The sequence below is a fragment of the Dromiciops gliroides genome, chromosome 3, assembly GCF_019393635.1.
Source record: "Dromiciops gliroides isolate mDroGli1 chromosome 3, mDroGli1.pri, whole genome shotgun sequence".
NCBI lineage: Eukaryota > Metazoa > Chordata > Mammalia > Microbiotheria > Microbiotheriidae > Dromiciops > Dromiciops gliroides.
The window spans coordinates 254,934,863-254,959,059 of record NC_057863.1 but is presented as its reverse complement, the minus strand read 5'-3'; positions in this window follow the sequence as shown (position 1 = coordinate 254,959,059).

The window sequence follows — 24,197 nt, the reverse complement described above, 5'->3', positions numbered from 1 at the left end:
ACTGTGCCTCCTAGCTGCCCCATGCACTTTCTTAACATTCAACTTTTTACTTGGTCTGATGCCTGAACACCATCACAGTTCCTTATTATATCTAAAAATAGAATTCTACCTACTATCTTCTTCCTTTGTGCCTACTGATGTACTGCTGAAGAAAGCTGGAGAAAGCCTCAAAATTGTGGGATCTGCGTCTGCTACAAAACCCCCTATGGGCACAGGTGATCCAATTCTATCCCATCTTCTCCAGTAAATTGTCTTCTTCTATCATTCCTACTTTCTCACTCATCTTCAATCTATTTCCCTACTGTCTACAACATGCTCATGTATCTCCTCACCTTCAAAAAACTCTTGATCCATCCATTCCCCACTAGCTGTCATCCTATATCTCACTCTCCTTTTGTGACTAAACTCCTCTCACTCTTTTATACAGTCTGGGTCCCAGTATCATCACTAAATGGCAACTCCTCTCAATTGTCATCTCTCTTAACTTCTCTGCAGGTCTTTGACACTTTTGATTCTCCTCTTCTCCTTGTTACTCTCTTCTCTTCAGGTTTCTATGATACTACCGTCTCCTTTTACCTATCTGATGTCTCCTTTTTAAAAAAAAATTATTTAGAATTTTATTTTTCCAAATTACATGTAAAAACTAATTTTGACATCAATCTTTTTAAACTTTGTGTTCCAACGGCTCTTCCTCCCTCCCTCCCCACCCCCAAGAACTCAAGCAATTCAGTATAAGTTATACATGAGTAGTCATGCAAAACATTTCCATGTTAGCCAGGTTGTGAAAGAAAAAAGGCAAAAACAAAACTTCAGATTAAGGAAGTAACAAAAAATTACGTTTCAATCTGTTTTCAGATACCATCAGTTCTTTTTTTTTTCTTTTTTTTAAAATTTAAAAAAAATTAAAAAAAAATTTTTGTGGGGCAATGAGGGTTAAGTGACTTGCCCAAGGTCACACAGCTAGTGTCAAGTGTCTGAGGCTGGATTTGAACTCAGGTCCTCTTGAATATAAGGCCAGTGTTTTATCCACTGAGCCACCTAGCTGCCCCCCAGATACCATCAGTTCTTTTTTTGTAGATGGACTGCACTGAGTGCTCCTTTTAAGTCTCCTTTGCTGGCTTTTCATTCAAATCATGGTTAGCCATGAGTGTCCCATATTGCTTTCTTCTTGGTTGTTCTCATTTTATACTTTTTTTTTTTGGTATTCTTTTGGTCATCTCATCAGTTCCTATGGATTCTATTATCATCTCTGTGCTGGTGATTCACAAATTTACTGATCCAGCCCTAACATCTCCTAATTGCCAGACACATCTCAAATGAAACATTCTACTGACATCTAAAACTTAACAAATCCCAAACTGAACTCATCTTTCTCCCCAAATCCTCCCTACTTCCTAAATTCCCTATTCCTCTAGAGGGTACCATTATTTTCTTAACCATACAGGCACATAATCTAGGCATTATTTTTGACTTCTCACTCTTTTCACCCCTTTATCCAGTTTGTTGCTGATTCCTGTTAATTTTATTTTTATAAAAATTCTGGACCCACCTCACAGTCCATATGTAGTATCTCTCCAATATACATGCACCAATGCACCAAAGATATTTTGGAAAATAGTAATTTTTCATTGACTTGTTTCTTCCTGAACTCTTTTAAATTATTGTGAATATCACTTAAGAACCTCTCAAATAATTTTTTTGGGCTACTCTGCATAATGCCATATGAAAATAAGAGTCATTATAGGCTCTTATTGTCTATAGGGAATCCTTTTGGGGCTTAAGCATTGAACCTCCTCTCTGACAGAAGCAAAAAAGTGTTATTAATATAATTAAGAAGGTAGTTTGAAAGAAAGGTTGGGGCTGAGTTATGTATGATGGGGTCCAGAAGAGATATAAGGAAAACATTTAAGATTAATTATAAGGGACTCATTAAAAATTGTGAGGCATATTATTGAACAAAGTTCAAGGACTCTTGTAAAAAATTTTAACATGTATGTATAAGCACATCTTGTAACAGGACCTTTAAGGCTTCAGCTTTACTTAACTGAATGCTTTTTTTTGTTTGTTTTAGTAAACAAACAATAAACCACAGTGAAATCTTGTATTTTCTGTACCTTTGAATCAATTCTGTGACTATAAAACTATAGAAAATTGTGAATTTCAATTCTTGTATTTCCATCAAGGCTATCCTTGATGAAAATATAGACCATTCTCATTAAGATTTTTTTTTTTGTGGAGAAGTAATGGGGTTCCTTTGTTCTTTGGTCAGTCAAATATTTACATGGTACTTGCTATGTTCTAGGCATTATTCTTCATGCTAAAGATAAAAATAAAGGCAAAAATAGTCCCTCTCCTCAAGGAACTCACATTCTAATGAAAGATGTGTAAATAACAAGATATATGAATATGTGTATATATATGTATATGTATATATATGTATACATATATGCAAATGTACATGTATGTATTTATTTATTTTATATTATTGATGGAAGAGAATATCAGAGAGTAATTTTATCTTCATAACAATTCTGGGCTCAGTTCACTGTCCATATGTAGTATTTAATCCAATATACATATACCAATGGACCAAGCATATTCTGGAACATAGTAATTTTTCATCAACTTGTTTCTTTCTGAACTCTTTCAAGTGGTTATGAATATTATTTTAGAACCTCTCAACTAATTTTTGGGGTAATCCTCATGATGTCATATAAAAATAAGCTTGGGGTAAGAAGGATTGGGGAAAGGCTCTTATAAAATGTAGCATTTGAGCTGAGTCTTGAAGGAAGCCGGGAAGCATTCTAGGCATGGGGGACTGCCAGTCTAAAGGCCCAAAGAGAGGAGATGGGTTTTGCATGTAAGAAACAGCAAGTAGGTCAGAGTAACTGTTTTGTATATTTCATGAAGTATAAAAAAATTGGAAAGGTAGGAAGAGGCCATGTTATGAAGAATTTAAATGTCAAACAGAACTTCCTATTTGATCTTGAAGATAGCTGAGAAGCTTTGTAGATTATTAAGTGGGAGTTTTGACTTGTTCAGATGTACATTTTAAGAAAATCACTTTTGCAGCCGAGTGGAGAAAGGACCAAAAATACAGACACAGATAAAGTAAGAAACCAAGTTAAAAGTTTATTTTAATAGTCCATGTGAAAGGTCTGAACTTGGGTGGTAACTGTATGTTGTTTGTTCTTTGTTCTCCAAGAGAACCATGACATTAGGGAGGTGATGTCATGACTTGCAGTGAACTGGATTTAAGTGAGGCAGAGCTGTGCAAAATCATCAGCCTCACTCTCTCCTCCAGAGCTATCTGGGTCCAGTGGCAAGATGTAGATCAGGATGACTGAAGATGGCTCCTGATGCAGTGGGAGACCTTGACCTTTTAAGCTAAAGCCTTTCACAGGTCTCAGTTTGCCTGAGGCAATGCCCATTCAGTGATTAAGGCTAGATAAGAAATCATTAGCTATATGAGTAGACAGAAGAATTCATATACATGAGAGATTGTGATCTTAGAAATAAGATTCGACAGTGGACAGTATATGTTGGGTAGGTGAGAGTGAGGGAGTTGAAGGTAACACCAAGATTGTGAGCCTGGGAGACTGGTAGTTGTGCCCTTAATAGTAAGGGAATTTTGAGAGAAGGTAGGATTTGGGGGTAAAGATGAGTTCTGTTGGAACCTTTTGAGTTTGAGATGTCTATGAGACATCTAGTTTAAGATATTTAAAAGGCAGTGGATGTTACAATACTGTAGCTTAGGAGAGAAATTGGGGTTGGATGAATAGACTGGGAATTTATCTGCATAGAGATGACAAAGGGAGACAGTTTAGAGGAAAAAGAGGGCCCAGAACAGTGCCTTTGAAAACAACCATGTTTAGTGGATATGACCTAGGTTAATAACCAGTAAAGGCAATTCAGAAGGAACAGTCAAATAGATAAACAAAGAAGGAATATCTTCAGGAAGATCCAGGGAGGAATGCATATCAAAGAAGAGATGACCAACAGTGTTATGCTGCAGAAAAGTCAGGAAGGATGAAGATTATGAAAAGTGCAATGGATAAAGAAAAGTTTGTTTTGGATATATTTATAGATTTCCCCCCTCACTTTTCATTTATTTTCTTTCTTGTCCTTCCAATGTCTTCTGTAAAATACTTGGGATAATGCAACTTATCTGGATCTTGTAAATGGTACTTGACTCAGATTGGCCAGTGCTTCAACTCCAGATTTGGAATGATTTGAGACATTGGCAGAACATCTAAATGTTAACAAAAAGGAGTTCTACTTGACCATAGCATGGAAAAGATAGTCAATAAGTATATTGATTTTGTTCATATATACACAGCCACCCTTGTCTCTATATGGAGACAAATATGGTCAGAAAGGTATATTGATTCATACAACTGTGGAACACCTGTCAAGTGTAAAGGGTACCGATTCATTGTGGGTTGGCCTTTTTATCCCTTGAACAACCAGGGAGTTATGTCAATATTTGAACCTTAGCTCTCTTGGCCAGTCAAGTCATGGGTACACATTTTCTGATTTTCTGGAAAAACAAGCTAGCTACCATGGCAAGACCTCAGTAGATATGGTACCTACCACAGATGACTCTGTATTGTTTTTAGGCAAAATTGCTTATAACATTAAGTCATCTTTTCTCTGTAATATGTATCCATTGAGGTTACATTCCACTTTGGTATTATTCTTGGTCACCATCTCTCTCAGCTTGGCAAGGAGATCAAATGTTTTCTGGATAAGGTGGTTTCTAGGCTCTTTTGTCCTCCTTATAGTGACAATGCATTTTATTAGTTAAACTTTGATAGGAAATAATGACAGCTCTAGTCCTTGTGTATTTCTGTGACTATTTTCCTTTGTTTTTGCAGATAGTAGCTTATTATTCTAGAATAGAATGGAGATATTTTCATTATACAGCCATGTCTTCTTATTTTTTGGTCTTTCTTCCAATTTGTTTTCTTTGCTCTCATATGTTTTAACTGTGCATAGACCATTGAATCAGAAATGATTCCATATCTGCAACCCTTATATTAAGTTATAACCAGTTTCATTTTTTGGTGATTTCATTCTGTGCTTACTAATATCAGCACCTTCTGACATTCTTTTTGAAGATATTTTTCATATAAATTTTAATATTTTTTGTTTTTACAAGTCCAAAATTTATCTCTGTATTCCTCATTCTAATTCCTCTCAAAGCATGCCTAATACTAACAGCAAAAAAAAAAAAGAAAAAAGAGGAAGAACAGAAAAAAATCAGCAAAACTGATCAATAAAAAACCAAATCTGACCTTTGCAATTTCCCACACACCTCTCTGTAAAGAAGCAGCAGGAGGTATCTTTTGATCTATATTTTTCATGCATTTTTCCCATCTTTCCCTGTTCTTACCTTTGTATTTGAATCCACAAACACAAAAGTATATTCTGATTAAGGTTTTGTTGTTGTTGTTGCTGCTGCTGCTTTTGTTTTGTTTTGTTTTTTAGGTAAAATAGACAGACTTTGGCAACAGATTGAACATAGGAAGGTGAGAGAGAGTAAGGGGTTGAGAATGACACCTAGGTTTTAAGCTCGGGTAGCTGGCAGGATGGTTGTACCCTTGTCAGTAATAGGGACATTTGGAAAGGAGTAAGGGGTATTGGGGAAAAAAGATAATGAATTCAATTTTGGACATGTTTAGCATAAGCTGACTAAAGGATGTCTTTGGAATGGTGTTTCCTTTATGGCATTTCTTGGGAAGTTGATGTTTTTCCAAATTCTGAATCCCAAGAATAATCAGTTGAGAAATTGGGGGAAAGAATTATACTTCTCCTGTGAGAATTAAAGTTTAACAATCAACATAGAAATGATACTGATTTGAAGAAATCCGCTGACATCAAGTTGAAAGTAAGAGCAGGAAATACTGATATGCAGAGTCAAAGGTTAAGGTCAACATTTCTGGAAACTGGGACAAGAGTGTGTACAAGAGAAGCAGTCATGATCTAATTCATCATTCTTGCTTGTAACTATTGCCATGTTTTAAGTGTATGTTCATGCCCCTGTATACTATTAATGGTGAGTCATTCTTGCAAATAAAATACATATTAATGTTTATAATGAAAGTATACTCTAAAGAAATCCAGTTAATGATCTTCTAAGAAATATCAAATTGGAGAAGCAAATTAAATCCTTAAAAGGGTAATTTAAGCACATAATTCTCTGTAGTGCTGTTAACCTCACTAGGAGCTCAAAGACTTGGAAATGACAGTGAACATTATTGGGTAGTATTAAAATAATGTTCACTATCATTTTCAAGTCTTTGGATATTTGCTATGTCCTCCAGTTTTTTGCAAGTGCTACAAAATGAGTATTTCTTGTTTGTTAAATAAGTTTTTAAAGCAAGAAGAACAATGTCTTTGGGTTATAGAGTAAGTGGAGGGTTGTAAAGTATAAAAAGATTGGAAAAAAGTCAGGATTCAGGGGGACAGGTTATGGAGGGCTTTGGAAGTCAAAGAAAGGTTTTTATTCTTTATCCTAGAAGTGATACAATGATGATTGGAGTTTATTGAACAGGGAGGTGACATGGTCAAATCTATGCTTTAGGAAGATCACTTTAATAGTTGAGTGAATGATGGACTGGAATAGGGAGATACTTGAGGCAGGGAGACTAACCAATAGGCTCTTGAAATAGTCTAAGATTGAGGCAATGAGGCAGTGGCAATATCAGAGGATAGAAGGGGGAATATTTAAGTGATGTTGTTAAGTTAAATCAGACAGGCCTTGACAACAGATTGGATATAAGAAAGTGAAAGAGAGAGAGTTAGAAGTTGAGGATGGCATCTAGATTTCAAACTTTGGGGACTCTTGTCAGTAACATGAACATTTGGAAGGTGGATAGGTTTTGGGAAAAGATAATGACTTCAGTTTTGGACATACTGAGCTAAATATGGCTAAAAGACATTCATTCTGAGATGTCCAACAGGCAGCTGGAGATGTGGAAGTCAGCAGAGAGGTTAGGGTAAGATAAATAGATTTTAACATCACCAACATAGAGATGATACTTCAATCCATGGCAGCTGATGAGATAACCAAGTGAAATAGAAAAGAGGAAATAGAGAAGAGGACCCAGGACAGAGCCCTATAGCAAAGGTGACTGAGAAGAAGTATTCAGAGAGGTAGGAGGAGAACCAGGAGAGAACAGCATCATGGAAACCTAGAGAGAAGAGTGTGATCCATAATGCCAAAGTACTGCAGAGACGTTAAGAAGGATGAAGATTGAGAAATGGCCATTATATTTAACAATTGAGAGATGTTTGATAACTTTGAAGAGAACAGTTGCAGTTGAAGGTCAGAAGCCAGATTGTAGAGTTAAGAAGAAAATGAGAGGAAAAGATTTGGAGGTAGCTATTGAAGGCTGTTTTCTCAAGGAGTTTAGTCACAAAAGAGAGGAGAGATATAGGAAAATAGCTAATGGGGATGGGTGCTGGATCAAATGAGACTTTGGGAGAATGTTTATAGGCAATAGGGAAGCAGCCAGTAGATAGGGAGAGATGAAAGTTGAGTGGTAGAGTCCTGGAGGAGATGGGATTGAATCATTGTGCATGTAAGCCACTTCTTCATGTGAGGCAGGGATGAAGGAGGAAATAGTTATGGAAGACATCTGGGTGATGTGAGATAAGGAGGAGAGAAGAGGAAGGTCTTAGCGAATAACCTCATTTTTTTTTTCAGGAAAACATGATGTGAGATTCTTAGCTAAGGGAGGTTGAAGAGGGAAAAAGATCTATCAGGGTTTAAGGAAGGATGAAAAAGTTTGGAGGAGTCTTTGTGGTGATTGGGGCAGTAAATTAGGGTTGTGTAAAATGAATGCTTTGTAGTAGTGAGGGCCCAATTGAGGTTAGGTAACATAAATCCTACAGATTTATGGACCCAGACTACATGGTTTTGTGATTTTCTCTAACTTTGTTCAGTAGCATATGTGTAGGAGGGAAGGCAGTAATGGTAGGAGTGATCCAAGTCTGAGACTTGTCAGGGTAAGATATTCAATAGAATAGGGGACAAGGAACTGGAGAGAAGAGGATGGTATAGATCTGAACTGGTTGACCAAGGTGTCAGGATGAGGGGGAAGAGGGTAATTAGTACAGGCATGATGATCCTGAAAAGAATTTTGAGCAAGTAACTTCACCTTTGTGACTCAGTATCCATATCTTTTTTCTTTTTAAAGGGGTTTAGCACATTTTATTCAGCAATGAAATGAAGGTATATTTCAAATAAGCATTTTTGTGATCTATTCAATCACCAGTTTAATGAACTAAGTTTCCCTCCCGCAAAACTGCCATTAATTTGTTCTGTCTTAAACTGTCTGAATAGTAAAATAAGAACTGCTACAGATGTTCAATAGTCCAGAATATTAAACTGAGCAACAAATATCTAAAATAAGCATGAGCTTAAAAAGTTTCTCAGAAAAACACACAATCTTTTTTTAAGATTAAATTTCTACAATATTATTTACATATAAAATGCTAATAAAATATTTTTCTTAAAATTAAATAATAAAATACCATAGCAATCATATATATATATACAGTAAATGTGAATGAAATAAACTATGCTGTCTTGGTCTCTGGTGGCAAGAAATTCTATAACATATTTTGTCATTAAAAGGCAATTCAGTCAAGACCCCTGACTCATGAAGTACTTGGTGAGAAAATGTTTACAACCTCACAGTTGACCTTTAGTGGACAGGTTTGACTGAAAATTCTCCTAGGAGTAATCTTAATGTTTACTTCAGTGGGTAAAAAATTACAGCTTTTCCCCTGATATAGCAGCAGATGTTGTCCTTTATTTAGGTTTACTGCCTCTAGCTGAGAGCTATGTATTTAAGAGTAATGCTTTGCTTATGATGTACATGGCAATTTGTCCATTTGAAAGAGGTATCATTTGAATTCTCTCTCTTGTCCATTCTGGCATTTGCTTTACTATGATAAAAAGTTATTTGATCCTATAATTGGCTTCAGATACTAAATCAAGGAAAATTGATAAGAACCCAAAGGATCAGCATATCTCTAAAACAAAAAAAAAAGCAGTTTTGACTTCAAAATCACAAAGAATCCAGAGATAACCTTTCTATGTGTAAATCATCAAAAAAAATCTTTATTTATACATTTTTTTTTGGTGGGGCAATGGGGGTTAAGTGACTTGCCGAGGGTCACATAGCTAGTAAGTGTTAAGTTCTGAGGCCAGATTTGAACTCAGGTACTCCTGACTCCAGGGCCGGTGCTCTATCCACTTCACCACCTAGCCACCCCTGGATATACTTCTTATCCTTTCTTCATGCTAATCTTTTCATGCCTCCTTCATGGGAATTAGCAAAATCAAAGTATCTGAACAATTTGGGTCATTTAATAAAACCTTATAAAAAATTCCTTCTACTATAGTAAAGATCATCAATTTTCTTCCTTCCTTCCTATTCTTGTATAAGTTACTAATAATAATGGCTTAGGTTTTTCAATGTTTCGCTACACTTGGACTAAAGGGATTTCTGTTTCCAAACCACTCCAGTGTCTTTGCCAAGAAAATCCCAAAATTGGGGTCATGAAGAGTTAGATATGACTGAACAACAGCAAGAAGTTGTAAGAAGACTAGAAAGGTAGGGGTGGGGAGCATAGGGTCTTAAGGGTTTTGAAGGAAAAAAAAAGGAAGATTTTATATTCCGGGAGTTGATAGGGTGTCCCTGGGGTTTATTGAGTGGGAGAATGACATGATTGGATTTTCACTTTAGGAGAATCACTTTTGTGGCTGAATAGAGGATGGATTGAAGAAGGGAGACTTGAGGCAGGCAGACTCAGTAGTAGGCTACTGCAGTAGTCCAGTTGACAAGGGCATTACCAGGGTAGGATGGTGGCAGGATCAGAGGAAAGAAGGGGGCTGTATTCACGAGATATTGCAAAGTTTAATTTGAAAGACCTTGGCCACAAGGGAACTGAGGAATTGGGAGGACTGAGGATGACACTTAAGTTTTTGAATCTGAGGGACTGGATCATGCTAGCCTCAATAGTAATAATAATAGATATATTTTTTGTGGGGGTGGGGCAACAAGGTTTAGGGAGAGATAATGAGGTCCATTTTGGACATGTTGAATTTGAGGTGTCCATTGGACATTCAGTTCTAGATGTTTGATTTCTTTTAGGAGGTCACCAGTGGATTCTGTTTACCCTTTGTCCTATAGTTCTAGGAGATTTGACCATTTTTCTTTGAAGATTTCTTGTTGTTGTTTTGTGTTTTTGTGTTTTTTGTTTTGTTTTGTTTTTGCAGGGTAATAAGGGTTACGTGACTTGCCCAGGGTCACACAGCTAGTAAGTGTCAAGTGTTTGAGACCGGATTTGAGCTCAGGTCCTCCTGAATCCAGGGCCAGTGCTTTATCCATTATGCCACCTAGCTGCTCCTGAAGATTTCTTAAAACAGGATATCTAGCTTCTTTAAGGTGTTCAGATAGTCCAATCATTCATAAATTTTTTCTCTGAAAGACTTACATAAACCGATGCAAAAAAAGTGAGCAGAATCAGGAGAACATGTACACAGCAACAGCAATATTCTACGATGAAGAACTAAGACTGACTTAGCTATTCTCAGAAATACAATGGTCTAAGACAATCTCAAAGGACTAATGATGAAGCATACTATCCACCTCCAGAGAAAAAGCTGATATTGTTGGAATATAGACTGAAACATTTTATTCTTCACTCTTTCATTCTCTTTTTTCCTGAAGTCTTCTTGTACAAAATGACTGGAGGCAGATAGTGTGTTGTAGAAAATTCAAATGGGAAATAATAGGGAGAGACATTATCAATTGGTGTGTACCATGCCATCCACTTTTTTAAAGCAGCCTCTTTGCAGTAAACCTGAAAGAAAAGAGGTTTTTCTAAACATGTCAGGTGAATCTGGCTTGGTGCTCTTGTCACTTCCATTTCTTACACTTATTGCACAGTCTTCAGTATAATTAGACTGAACCACTGGTGACATTTATTTTTTGGGTGACTAGTTCATGATACGCATCATGTAGTGGCTTTCTAATGTTATCCTTCTGTGATCTGTCCCTAGAGATTCCACACTTTATAGCATGAGAGTTCTGCCTCAAACCTCTTCAATAGTTAATTTTTACCCTTTTGGGACCTTGGACATCTTGTTGCTTGATATTATGGTGACCATCAACAGCTCACATTTCAATTTTACAGTGTCTATGGTAAATTGAATAAAAAGGTATTGCAGCCATGAGTCCCTTCTTTCAAGTCACATTTTTGACACATGCTGGCTATTTAACCCTGGTTAAATCACTTATCTTTCCATGTTATAGGCCCTAAAACTAAGTTGCAAAGACCTACATTGGTACAGGGCATCTGTTATCAATGGAATGACTGGCCCAGTCCCCATCTTCTCTAAAATTGACAAAATATCCTCATAGCAACTCAGTGATATAAATAGTGCCATTATTAGCATTCCCATTTTACAGATAGAGAAACAGGTTCAAAGTTTAAGTGAGTTTCTCAAGGTCACATAGCAAGTATTATGATCAGGAGATGTGAGTTCAAAGTCCAGTGTACTTTTCAAAGCATACTAACTTTGTTACAACATCTTACTTTCTCCTAAAAGTTCCATGATGTCATGATCCTTCCACCCTCTCTTGAAACAATTAAAAATATTGAGGGGCCTCACAAAACCATGGTTAGGAAATAACAATGAGCTTACTTTCTCCCTCTACCTTCCTACCTAGGAAAAAGCTCACATTAGTCTTATAGTCATTGTCACCAGTAAACGGATATTAGAAATTCTGTTGCTCAACTGTATTTCATTACCAATTTAAATTTGAAGGGAAGACAGCCCAACTATCACATGTATATAAGCTGCAACTCACTTCCTTTGCCTAGTTAAGTATTTTGAATATAGCAGATTCATTTTTTAAATATAGCAGATTCTTAAAGTAAAATAAAAAAAATTCCAAAGTTAGAAAATAAATTTTTGATATTCACTTCTAAGGCAAGTGATAAAGATCAAAGGATTTTTATGACAATATTTTCATCCTTGCTGAATAGAGTCGCTTTGGACTTTGGCTCACATTTGAAATGTTTACTTTTTAATAAGTGATCTGTTTAAATGTGGATCAGAGAACAAGGATTTCTGTTATATAGTTCAACTTTTGACCTTGGGGGATGAATGGGTGGAGGCTAAGAGAAAAAGTATGCTGTGTCTCCAGTGAACTTTTTACCCTTTTAAAAGAGTGAGCAAGTTTAAGGTTCATGCAGTGAACAAGAGGTCTCCATTGGGGATTTCTGGTATTATTAACTTCCTGACCTCAGATAATTAAAAGGGAAGAGAAGAGGCAGCTCAGACTTTGACTCAACTTTGAACTTTTAACCTCCCAAGTACAATATTTCACTTGTAAATCGTAGAGGCTCAGTTAAGCTTTCTTTGACTATTAACTTCCTTCAGCCCTGGCCACAAAAGTCTTAAATGCGGCCAAAAGCACACCTTGCCTTTTACTTTATACTCACTTAACCTCTTTAAGGGGAAAGGATTGAGAACATTCTATTTAAAAACTGCAGAGATACTGGTTTAAAAAAAAAACTGCTTTAAAAATCCCAGAATAAGAATCTTAGAATTTGAAAGAAGTCCTAGAGCTCATCTAGTCATTCCCTTTTGTAGGTAAGGAAACCAAGACTCATTTGCCCAGACTAGAGCAGCAGGGACTGTGGGCTCCTCTTCCATTCTGCCTTCCTGAAGAGTATGCAGGTAACCAAGGCTCAGCTACTCTAGCCCTTGCCCCACACCACCACCCTGTGGAGATTGAGAACAATGCAATTACTTTCCCACTCACTACATCACAAGACTAGTTGTTTTTACCCCTTCTCTACTTAATTACTAGATAGATACCTGCAAATAAAACTATCCCCAACCCCATCCTCTCATTTTTATCCTTCCAACCTTGCTGCCACCTTGCCTACATAACACTGGATGAAAAATTGGCAAAGGAAGATGAGAAGAAGCAGTCAGACAGGAGAAAAGCCAAGAAAGAATAGTATCATGAAAGAGAGAGAGAGAGAGAGAGAGAGAGAGAGAGAGAGAGAGAGAGAGAGAGAGAGAGGAGAGAGAGCATCCAGGAGCAAAGGGTGTCAAACATATTAAATGATGTGGAGAAGTTAAGCAGGAGGGGGACTGAGAAAATAGCTCAAAACTAAATTTGGAAAGAGCAGCTCTCATTGTTGAGTAAGAATCCATATTGCAAAAAGGTGAATGAGAGGAGGTGGATATGTAGATGATAACTTTTTCTAGCTAGGAGAAATAGAGAATATTAAAGGATTAATAATGTCTAGTGATGTTTTTATGGTTCTAAAAGGTTGTCATGCCAGGGTGGGAGTGGGGATAAGCTCCCACTCTCTATAAAATGCTCCAATGGCGTGCATCTCAAATAGCCTCTGACAACCGAAGCCCAACTCCTGGCCTTCTCATGGCAGAACTGTTTCCACTAACAGGAGAAGGGGCAAAGGTGAGTCACTGGTGCCTTAAAACCAGTCGCTTCAGGCAGGTGGGGCTTGTTAGCCTTGGCAGGTAACCCGCCTAGGGGAAGGAACCCTGATTTTAAACCTCCGCTGCCTTGCGGCTATAACCATATATGGGAAAGGCTTCAGGAGTTAACCCCGAAGAAAAATCAGAAGTCAGAGTCCCTTAGGCAGTTGGATGTTGGACATCACATCCCTCTGGCAACTCCTGTGGCAGCACTGGTGCCAAACTGTACTGGCTCTGCCTCTCCTTTGGATCCACCAATGTCCAGGAGAGGGAAAACCTACTGCATGGGCAACAGCTTGTTTTCCATATTGATCTTCCCAGGCCAGTGCCCTGGAGAGGACACTCCAGCTACTCCTCGTGGGGTAGATACAACACGGGATGCGGCAGTTACTGGTTATAAGTCACTCAGGAGCTGTGGCTCCTGTATCGGACTGCACAGCCACACTGTGGCCTGTGGCTCTTCAAGGTGCTAATCCATGGTCGTCCGCAACTGGTGGAGGCCTACTACTACTAGTGATGTTTTTTAGCCATGAAGGAGACTTGGACATTGTTGAAGGTAGTTTGGAAAGGAACCAGTAGATTGGGAGATATTGATTAGAGTGAGTGGCAGAGGGGGCAGTTTGCAGGAGAAAATGGTAGGGGATGACATCAAGAGCATATGTAGTGAGACTGGTTTCCTCATCAGAAACTGGGGGAAAGGAGGAAAGAATGGGGTGGTGGTGAATAGCTTCAATTTTCTTAGTACATTGTGAGACAAGGTCCTGAACTGAGAGAAGAGGGAGAGATGAAATGTGTGGGAGGCTTGGGAAGAGAAAGTTTGGAATACTGTCTCTCTGGAATAAAATAGGGAATTGACTAGGGAGGAATAAGATCTTTTACCTTGCTGGAGTGATAGCCCAGTCTATATACCCTGTCAGTACTGGCATAGCTTCTTCCAGCTTTATTTAACAGCATCTGAGTAGGGATAGAGGAGGTAGATAGTAGGAATAATCCAGTGCAGGGGGTTTTCAGAGAATGTGTTACAATATGATAAGGGGCTGAGAGTGTGGAGTTGAGTGATTAAACTATAAGGTTAAGTTCGGGAAAGGAGGCTGTAATGGCCAGTAGCAATGGCCTGAGAAAGTATTGAGGTTTGGAGGGATTGGAGGTCACACTGAGGACAAAGAATTGGTTGAGGAGGAGTTGGGCATAGGGAAAAACAGAATTATAGGATATTATGAAATAGATAGTAAGATGTCAGTTATTGAGAATAGAAATAGAAATAGAACATCTGTGGGTTCTGTAGTGAGATCCATTGTGTAACTAACCCCATGTGTGACTGTGGTGGAGCAAAGGTGAAGGGATTTAAAGAGATTGAGGAATTGGAAAATTATCAGTTTGGAGAATATCAATATGATTTTTGAAGTTGAGGAGTTGAGAAGGAGAAGATGGAGATCCATGTGCTGAACTCCTTGAGAAAGGAAGGAGAAAAAAAGAAAGAGTAATAATGAGGATGGTTGAGAGGAGACAAGAGGAGCAGTGATGGGGAAAAAGAGGAGAAACAAGGAAATGAAAAGAGGGAAATCAGGAGAAAGCATCTGGATATGAGATTTGGAAAAGGAAAGAAAGAAAAAGAGAGAGAGAGAAAGAGAGGGAGAGGGAGAGGGAGAGGGAGAGAAAGATAGAGACAGAGACAGAGAGAGAGAAAGAGAAAGAGAGAAAGAGAGACAGAGACATTTATTTAGTGCTTACCATATGCTAGGTATTTGTGCTAAGACCTAAAGATGTGATTATAAAATAGAGACAATGCTTTGGAGGAGCTAAAGTCTGGATTTTTTTCTTTTTCTAAAAAAGATGTTTTTATCTTCTTTCCAATAATCCATTTTCCTTTTTTCTATTTTGAAACTGTTACTTTGATTCATGGCCCATATGCTTATTTACTTTTTTTTTTTAAAAATTCTTTGTATTCCTTGTGAAATCAAAGTTTCTGAAGCCAAGTCTGAGCTTCCTCTTCTAGCCAATGTCTAAGTGATAACTTTCGTAGATCTTGCCCTCTTGTTCCTTTTTAATGTTGTACCTTACTCTTAGAGGTATCAATTCACAAGGGAAGGATTGACAGTAGAAATATTTCCACTAAGTGACCCTATCAGAATAATACCAGTAGTAATGGCCCAAAGCTCCTTTCTTGCTAATGGGAAGTGTGAATATCAACTAACCATCAGTTTCCTCAGAATTCTTTTTCCCCACCCCAGTAGTATGAATAAGCACTAGTTAATCCCAGGTACAGGTTCCTTGCTCCCTTCCATCAGCATCTGTACCTGCTAAATCCAGACTAATGACCTTATAAAAACCTGCCAGACTTCACTGGTCAGGAGTATCCTATTTCCTATGGGGCCCTAGTGAACCTGACCTCCTTCCACCATTTTTGTGTTGTCCTTCATATTGCAACTATGTTACTTCAATAAAGCTGAATTGCTTTACTGTCTAATTATATGTTCTATGTCCTCTTGTTTTGGATCTGGGTATTCTGAACCTTCCTAAGTCTGCATTAAGTTCTACATCCTTTTCTTATCTTCTCCCAACCTTTACTGTGATAATTTTCTCTTAATTTAGCATGCAATCTCCTCTCTGGGTATATTCTTTCACCCTCTGACTGTTGGTTGCTCCCAGGAACTCCAATGTCACCTTTTCCGAGAAAGGATGTGATCCATGGAGGCCCAATATAGTCTCAGAAGAAGTGGTTTTTCTTTCTTTTCTTTTTCTTTTTTTTGTGAGGCAATGAGCGTTAAGTGATTTGCCCAGGGTCAAGTGTCTGAGGCTGAATTTGAACTCAGATCCTCCTGAATCCAGGGCCAGTGTTTTATCCACTATACCACCTAGCTGCCTTCAAAGTAGGCATTTCCTTCCCAAACAGACCCATTGCAAGATTATTTTTACTGAAATTTACCTCTTCTCTTAGAGGTAGCTAGAAGCACAGTTGATAAAGTAATGGGCCTGGAACCAGGATAACCTGAATTCAAATCTGGCCTCAGATACTTGATATGTGTCTGTGCGACCCTGGGCAAGTCACTTAACTTCTGTTTGCCTCAGTTTCTTCAACTGTACATTAGAATATGAATAGCACCTACCCCCTGGGGTTAGTCAGAGGATCAAATGAAATAATATTTGTAAAAAGCACTTAGCACATGGTAAATACCATATAAATGCTTATTCTCTTCCTTTCTTACAGGAATGTTTTTCAGTGATATCCCACTGAGTTGAGATTTCCTTGTTGCACCTCCCCTGTTTCAATCCCTTGATTTACTACACTTTTATTCTCTGCTACTCTCTCTTCTTGTAGAGAGACCATAGGAGCTAGCTTCCTTTCATTAGTCAAACATGGACTTGATTAGGGAACATTGTATTCCTTTCTACCCTCCACCTCCTATTTACCATTCATAGATTCTCTCATTCTGCAAAACTGATTCATTTGTAGAGAGGTTTGAGATTTAGTTGATGGTGTTTTAGTCCTGTTTCTCCATTATCACTTATTCTATTTCTTTTAAATTGTTCAACATTGTAGTCTATACATATTCCAAATCTCCGAAATAAATTTGTAGTAGACAAATTTGCAGTAGACAAATTTATGTTCTATAATCTTAGATCATCAAAGACTCATAGAATCATTTAATGTTAGAGCTTGAAAGTTCCTTAGAGATTCAGATTGGGCCACTGAGGCTAAAAGAATGTGTCAGACAACATCATACAAAAAATTGTGGTAGAACTAGAATTAGAATCCAAGTCTTCTAGGCAGAATTAAGATGGTGGAGTGGTAAGGAGAAGTACAATGAGCTTCCCTCCACAAAACTCTAAACATACCTAGAAAATGCAACAGAGTAAATCCTGATAAAGAAATTAAAAAAAAAGTCATTTGTCGAGACAAGGAAGGTGGCAGATATTGGGGACAGAGTTGGCCAGGAGCTCACTGGGTTTGAGTACTCTAGTGGCTAGAGAAAGGCCATGCAACAGGACAAGAGGACGGTCCAAATTCACAGGTGCCACTCCCAGACTCATATAAGGGCACTGTGATAGGTACAACTATGAACTTCAACTTTATCTTATATTATCCGGTTTCAGGTCATAGGTGCGGAGAGGAAGGGGACATGCACACAAGAGTTACAGTTCCCTGGTAGGAAGGTCCCAGGAAGGGTACTGAGAAAGGAGAAAGTTCAGAAGCCAGCAGCAGCAGCAGCAGCAGCAGCAGCAGCAGCAGCAGCAGCAGCAGCAGCAGCAGCAGCAGCGGCAGCAGCAGCAGAACTAGTACAGCTGCAATATAACCCCAGGTACATAGCAGTGTCTCACTTCCAGCTTCTAGTGCTGGTTGCAGAAGACTAACCAGGGCAGGAATCCCAGACAAAAGGAGACTATAATTCTGCCACTCAGAAGCAACTTTTTCAGCTGACTGTTAAGGGCTGAATCCAGCAGAAGTCTACTTCTGCTCAGACCCAGGTCCATCAGGAACTTGCAGTGCTTGGAGTAGGGAGGAGATAGCAGTCAGACTTTGCCCTGGATCAGGTTATTCTGGGAGAAGTAAAAGTTTACAGATTCCCAGCCTGTCCTTGAGACCTGTGATGACACAACACTCAATGCCCAAAGAAAGCAGCAACAGGACCAGGCTAAATATTCCTTCCAGAAGTACACAGAGTTTGGCCCTAGTATCAAGTCCAAAGTCAGGAAGTAGACTGGAAGAATGGACCCAACAAAAGTCAATAAATAAAAATGGAAGCCAATAAAGGCTTCCAGAGTTCCAGAGTTATGAACACAGTATGATTTAAGTTGAATAGAATCAATTTGAAGGTATTTCATAGAAAAGCAACCGTCATTTGTTATATTACTCTCCTTCCTAACCTCCCCAGCTTATGTAACAGAAATTAGTCTTCCCTTCAGAGAGATACTTTCTGTGAATGCTCTCCTTAGCATGCTAATAAATCTCTCATTAATTCTCATTCTCTCTCTCTCTCTCTCTCTCTCTCTCTCTCTCTCTCTCTCTCTCTCTCTCTCTCTCTCTCTCTCTCTCTCTCTCTCTCTCTCTCTCTCCTGGCTTCTAGATTTATTTACCTCCAGCTATGAACCAGAGAAGGGTAAGTGGCTCCCCTGAGGATTTGTTCCCCAGGGTAGAGGTAATTATCTTTTAAATCTTCCTCTCAGAAGTGGAATCACCTGGACTTTTGAGACCATAGGACTTTACCAAGAACTTCACATCACCCAAGGCACTGAGGGGTAAAATTTTTAACCTAACAATACCTTCTTAACATCTTGTCTGTTTTATCATGGCTTCTGGGGCTGTAAGAGTAATTTCTCCTTAAAATAATCCCAGGCAAAGAGGGGCAGCTAGGTGGTGCAGTGGATAAAGCACCAGCTCTGTATTCATGAGGACATGAGTTCAAATCCAGCCTCAGGCACTTGATACTTACTATATGTGTGATCCTGGGCAAGTCACTTAAACCTCATTGTCGCACCAAAAAAAAAAAAAGAAAGAAAGAGTTCCTGGCAGGTACTGTTTTACAGTAAGAATAGACTATATCCATTGTGAGATACATATACACACATACATACATTCATTCACACATACATACACACACATATGTGTGTGTAATATATATATACATATATATTATACACACACACATATATATACATATATAGACTAAAATGGACCAGAACATTAAGCTTTACTATTTTTTTTCTTAATACAAAACTTATTACCAAAAAAATAATCCTCTATTAAAAGCACATTGATAGGGGCAGCTAGGTGGCGCAGTGGATAAAGCACCGGCCCTGGATTCAGGAGTTCCTGAGTTCAAATCCGGCCTCAGACACTTGACACTTACTAGCTGTGTGACCCTGGGCAAGTCACTTAACCCCATTGCCCCGTAAAAAAAAAAAAAAAAAAAAGTAAAAAAAAAATAAAAAAGCACATTGATAAACATTCTGTAGAACAAGTTGGAACTATGGTCAAAGAGGTATAAAACCACACATACTCTTTGACCTAGTAATACCACTACTAGGTTGGTATCCAAAAAGAAATAAAAAAACCCCAAAAGTTAAGGGATCTATATGTACAAAAATATTTATGGCAGCTCTTTTCTGGTGGCAAAGAAATTGAAATTGAGAGCATGCCAATCAATTGGGGAATGGCTGGACAAATTGTGGCATGTGACTATAATGGAACACTATTGGGCTAAAAGAAATAATGAGCAGCTTGCTGTCAGAAAAATCTGGAAAGACTTACATGAGCTGATGCAAAGTGCAATGTACTGTGTACAAAGTGACAGCAGTATTGTAAGATGTTCAGCTGTGAAAGACTTGGCTATTCTCAGCAATACAATGATCCAAGACCAACTCTGAAGGACTTATGATGAAAAATGAGATTCATCTCCAGAGAATGGTGTCTGAATGGTGTCTGAATACAGATTGAAGGATACTTTTTTATTTTATTATTCTTCAGGTTTTTTGGTCTGTTTTCTTTCACAACCTGACTAATACAGAAATATTTTGCATGATACCTATAACATATTGAATTGCTTGCCTTCTTGAAGGAGGGAAGGAAGAGAATTTGGAACACAAAGTTTTAAAAATGGATGTTAAAATTGTTTTTACATGTAATTGGGTAAAAATAAAATTCTAAATTAAACAATAAAATTACATTGGTAGACTGGAATGATTTACCACTGAGCACCATCTTTTCAGTTGCCACCCATTACTTTTGAAAATTTAGAACAAGAGCCCCAAAAGAAAAAAGAGCTTAAATCCACAGTATCAGCTTTACACCTTGAGTCACTTTAAAACACAAGAAGATTACCACTCTATTTTCTACATGAATGGCACCCAAGAATCAAAAATCAAAACCTAGGCAATGACATTTTTGCAAGAGATAGGGATTTTGGCATGAGTGTAAGCAGCACCTCTACCAAAAAGGTGTCTATAACTAACCTAACCAATCCTTTTATAACCCTGATGGACCACACAAAATAAACCGAACTTCCTAGAAAACTACATTTCCTGGACTCCCAAGCCCAGCTGACCCCTAACTAAAACCCCATACCCTTCTTACCATTTGGGGATTGGAAGATAAAATTTCTTTTATTTCTCCTGGGGCTGTCTTTTCCACTATAAGAGCCGAGAATATTGACCTACCCTTATCTGAGGGTGTAGTCCATACTATAGGTATAAAGGGCAACCTTCTTTTAGCTCCTCCTGCAGTTACTGTTGCTCCCCCCCCCCACTGCAAAAACAGTTCTTTTGAGTATCATCTTCACTGTGAATCTACTGGGAGGGATTAGTTGTGCAAATAAAATGCAAAATTTTATTTTACCTGGAACGATTTCCACCTGTAGTGAGTGCCCCAATTGGTTCAACTCCTAATGGACAATCCCTCAATAATGGAAAAGGGAAGCCATCCAAATCCTGAGTCCAAAGCACCTCAGGCTTTGGATGAAGCTTCTTCTGTGAGCAGTCTGTCTGAATGAATTGGGCTTATCTATAGAATCATCACCAGTAAAAATCCCATACAAAGCCACAAGCCCTTTGCCATTATATTAGAATATACAATATCTTGAGATTCTGAATGAGGACTCATATCTCTCATATATATGTGCTCCTTGACAACCTGTACTAGATATTATTCTGTAATGCATCATGTAAGTGATCAATTGCTGAGAGCCTTATACCTGCCTAGGTGGTAGCAAGCCCCTGTGAGACCCTAGAAGCTTTTATCTTGCTAAAAAGTAAATCCTCTCAAGCAGCAGAGCTGACTGCTTTAACTTGTCTTCCAGAGAGCCAGAGGTCAGTCAACAAAGGCCTACACTGACTCCAAATATATGTTTGATGTTTGCTATTCAGTAGGACAGATTTAGAAAAATAGAAGAATTCTTACCTCCTCTGATATTTAAAAATGGATTGATTAATTAATTAATCAATCAATCAATTAATTAATTGACCAACTAGTTAATTAATTAATTAAATTTATGGAATAAAACAAGCATTTCTATAATATAGTATAATAAAAAAGATAGTTGCACATGAAACTGGAAGTCTATTATGTACAACTTGCTATTCCTTTTAAAGATATAATAAAGTTGTCATGTAAATTTCTTCTCCCGCTCTTTTTTCTTTCCTTTCTTCCACCCCAGAGATGGGCTCTATTAGACACAAATAGGTGTGTGCGTACACAGACACACACACACACACACAATTTACATATGTTTACATATATGTAAACATACATGTACAATTATTCTATACATGCTTCTATTTATCAGTTCTTTCTTTGGATGCAGTTAGTATCTTTATTCATATGTTCTTTTTTTTTAATTTTTTTTATTAGTGAGGCAATTGGGGTTAAGTGACTTGCCCAGGGTCACACAGCTAGTAAGTGTTAAGTGTCTGAGGCCAGATTTGAACTCAGGTACTCCTTCCTGACTCCAGGGCCAGTGCTCTATCCACTGCGCCACCTAGCTGCCCCATATGTTCTTTATAGTTAAGTATTTATAATAGTCAGAATGACTTATTCACTCAAAGTTACAAGCCAAAAAGAGCTGTTGGAAGAACCTTCTATCCCAAGATGATGGAGAGAAGCCAGGAAGTTGCCTGTGCTCTCCTGAGTTTCCCTCAAAAACAAAATTAAATCAAGCCTCTAAACAGATTCTGGAACTACAGAACCTAGGAAAAGACAGAGAGACACTTGAGATAATTTAGAAGACTTCAGGAAAGGTCAGTCTCACCTGGGTAAAAGGGGAGTGCTGTGCAGCACAGAGAAGGTCTGGGCAAGTCAGTAGGAGGATCTTGGCCACAGCACAGCAACTGAGGACCCTTTGTCCTGGAACAGCAGGCCAGTTGTGAGACCCACCAGCACTGACTGAGAGGGCAAACTGCTGTGGGTACCAATTTTTAATTGGGGAGTGCTTGCTAAGCGGCAATATTGGGGCAAGGAAGGAGATTGGCAGCCTCCCTCGAAACAGAACAAGATTTATTTTAACAAGAAGGAACTTAAAAAAAAAAAACATCAACAGGATCAGTAGGATCAAGGGAAAGGAAATAAAATGGGGAAAGGGAAATTATAATACCTGAAAAAATACCACCACCCAGGAATCAGCTGAAAATGCACAGCAGAACTCCTGTCGTTTTCCAGCTTCCACCTAGAATGCTCAATTCTCCTCCCCCCAAACCTAGAAATACCCCACACAGCCCCAGCCAATGGGATGGCCGCTCTGACAGTCACCTGACTGCCCTCACTAGGCTTCCAATCATTATAGTTTTGCCAGGCCCATGTAGGCGTCGAGTGGTGATGACGTGAGGTGCCAGAGCCCTGGCAATGGCTACAACCAGTGGGTGGAGCACCATGCGGTTTGCAGAGCCAGGCCAGTGAGCCGCCGAGGCATAAAAACCTCAAATAACAATTAATTCTTTACACTGCCAACTAGAGAACCCTCACAGTACAGGCATGATTAGGCCAAGCCATCCTAGTACAGGGATCAGGTATAGGGCAGTGAGGAATTTACAAGCCCCAGAGGCCTTGGAGCAGAAAGCCAGTGACCTGGCCCTTATTCCCCCAGCACAAGAAGCTTTCAACACTGGTCCCTGTGTCCCAGGAGCAGACTTCAACTTTAACAGGAAGAACCTTCTCTGATTCTGCCATAACATACAGGCCACTAATAGTAGAACCCATGGAGGACATACAGCTACCCACTTTACTAGCAACCGTGCATTGTTCTACTTATACACAATGCTTGGATCCCATTTCTCTGGGCAATGCTCATGCTCAGGAGGCTGCAAAGAATGTTTCACAACTCCAGGATTCTTTCTACTCTTTCCTTTGCTCTCTTGGTTTCTGATCTCCTTATTTCCCAACAGGCTTCACCTGTCAACAAGCGGGGGCAATGATCCTTCTTAAGCCGTATCTACTCTAACAATGGTTTTGTGAAAAGGATAAAATGGAAAACTAGGCACTGCTAAATCTCTACTCTTGGTTTGTGCTTATGACCCATCATATGGGCCATGCGTGCTAAGGTGAGATAGCAATGAAATAATGAATAAATATTTTTGCCTGGGAATCCATCAAATATCATCCATAATAAACTAAATTGTTTGAAAAACAAGCAGTTTCATGTCCAAAGGAGAGAAATATTAAAGACAACACTACATGGAGGCCCAATCTTCCTTTGTAAGCTCTTCACATATATTTTCAAGAACTACCACACTTGTGTGTTCAGTAGTTAGGTGAAATGTTCCCCAGTTAGGAAGGCAGACTTGTTGACTGGTACTAAAAAATTGCTAACTGATACATCTCCAGGCTTAGAATTCTTCTTTAGATTAAATCAGATCAAGGAAAGCATATCACTTCTGAAATAAATAACCAGCTAGCCATATCCCTCAGATTCACTTTAGAATTTCATATTCTATAGCACATCCAGGTCTCAGGGTAGATAGAGAGGAAGAAATTGGACATTAAATTACTATAGGGAAAGAAATGTTAGGAAATGGGGTTAAAGTGGCCAAAAGGTCTCCTTTTGGTTATGGTATAATAATTTTATATACATATTTATAACCCTGTAGGAAAGTAGAAGGGGAAGAGGTTAAGGGCGGGGGGAGGTGATAGAAGGGAGGGTAGATTGGGGGAGGGGGCAGTCAGAAGCAAAAC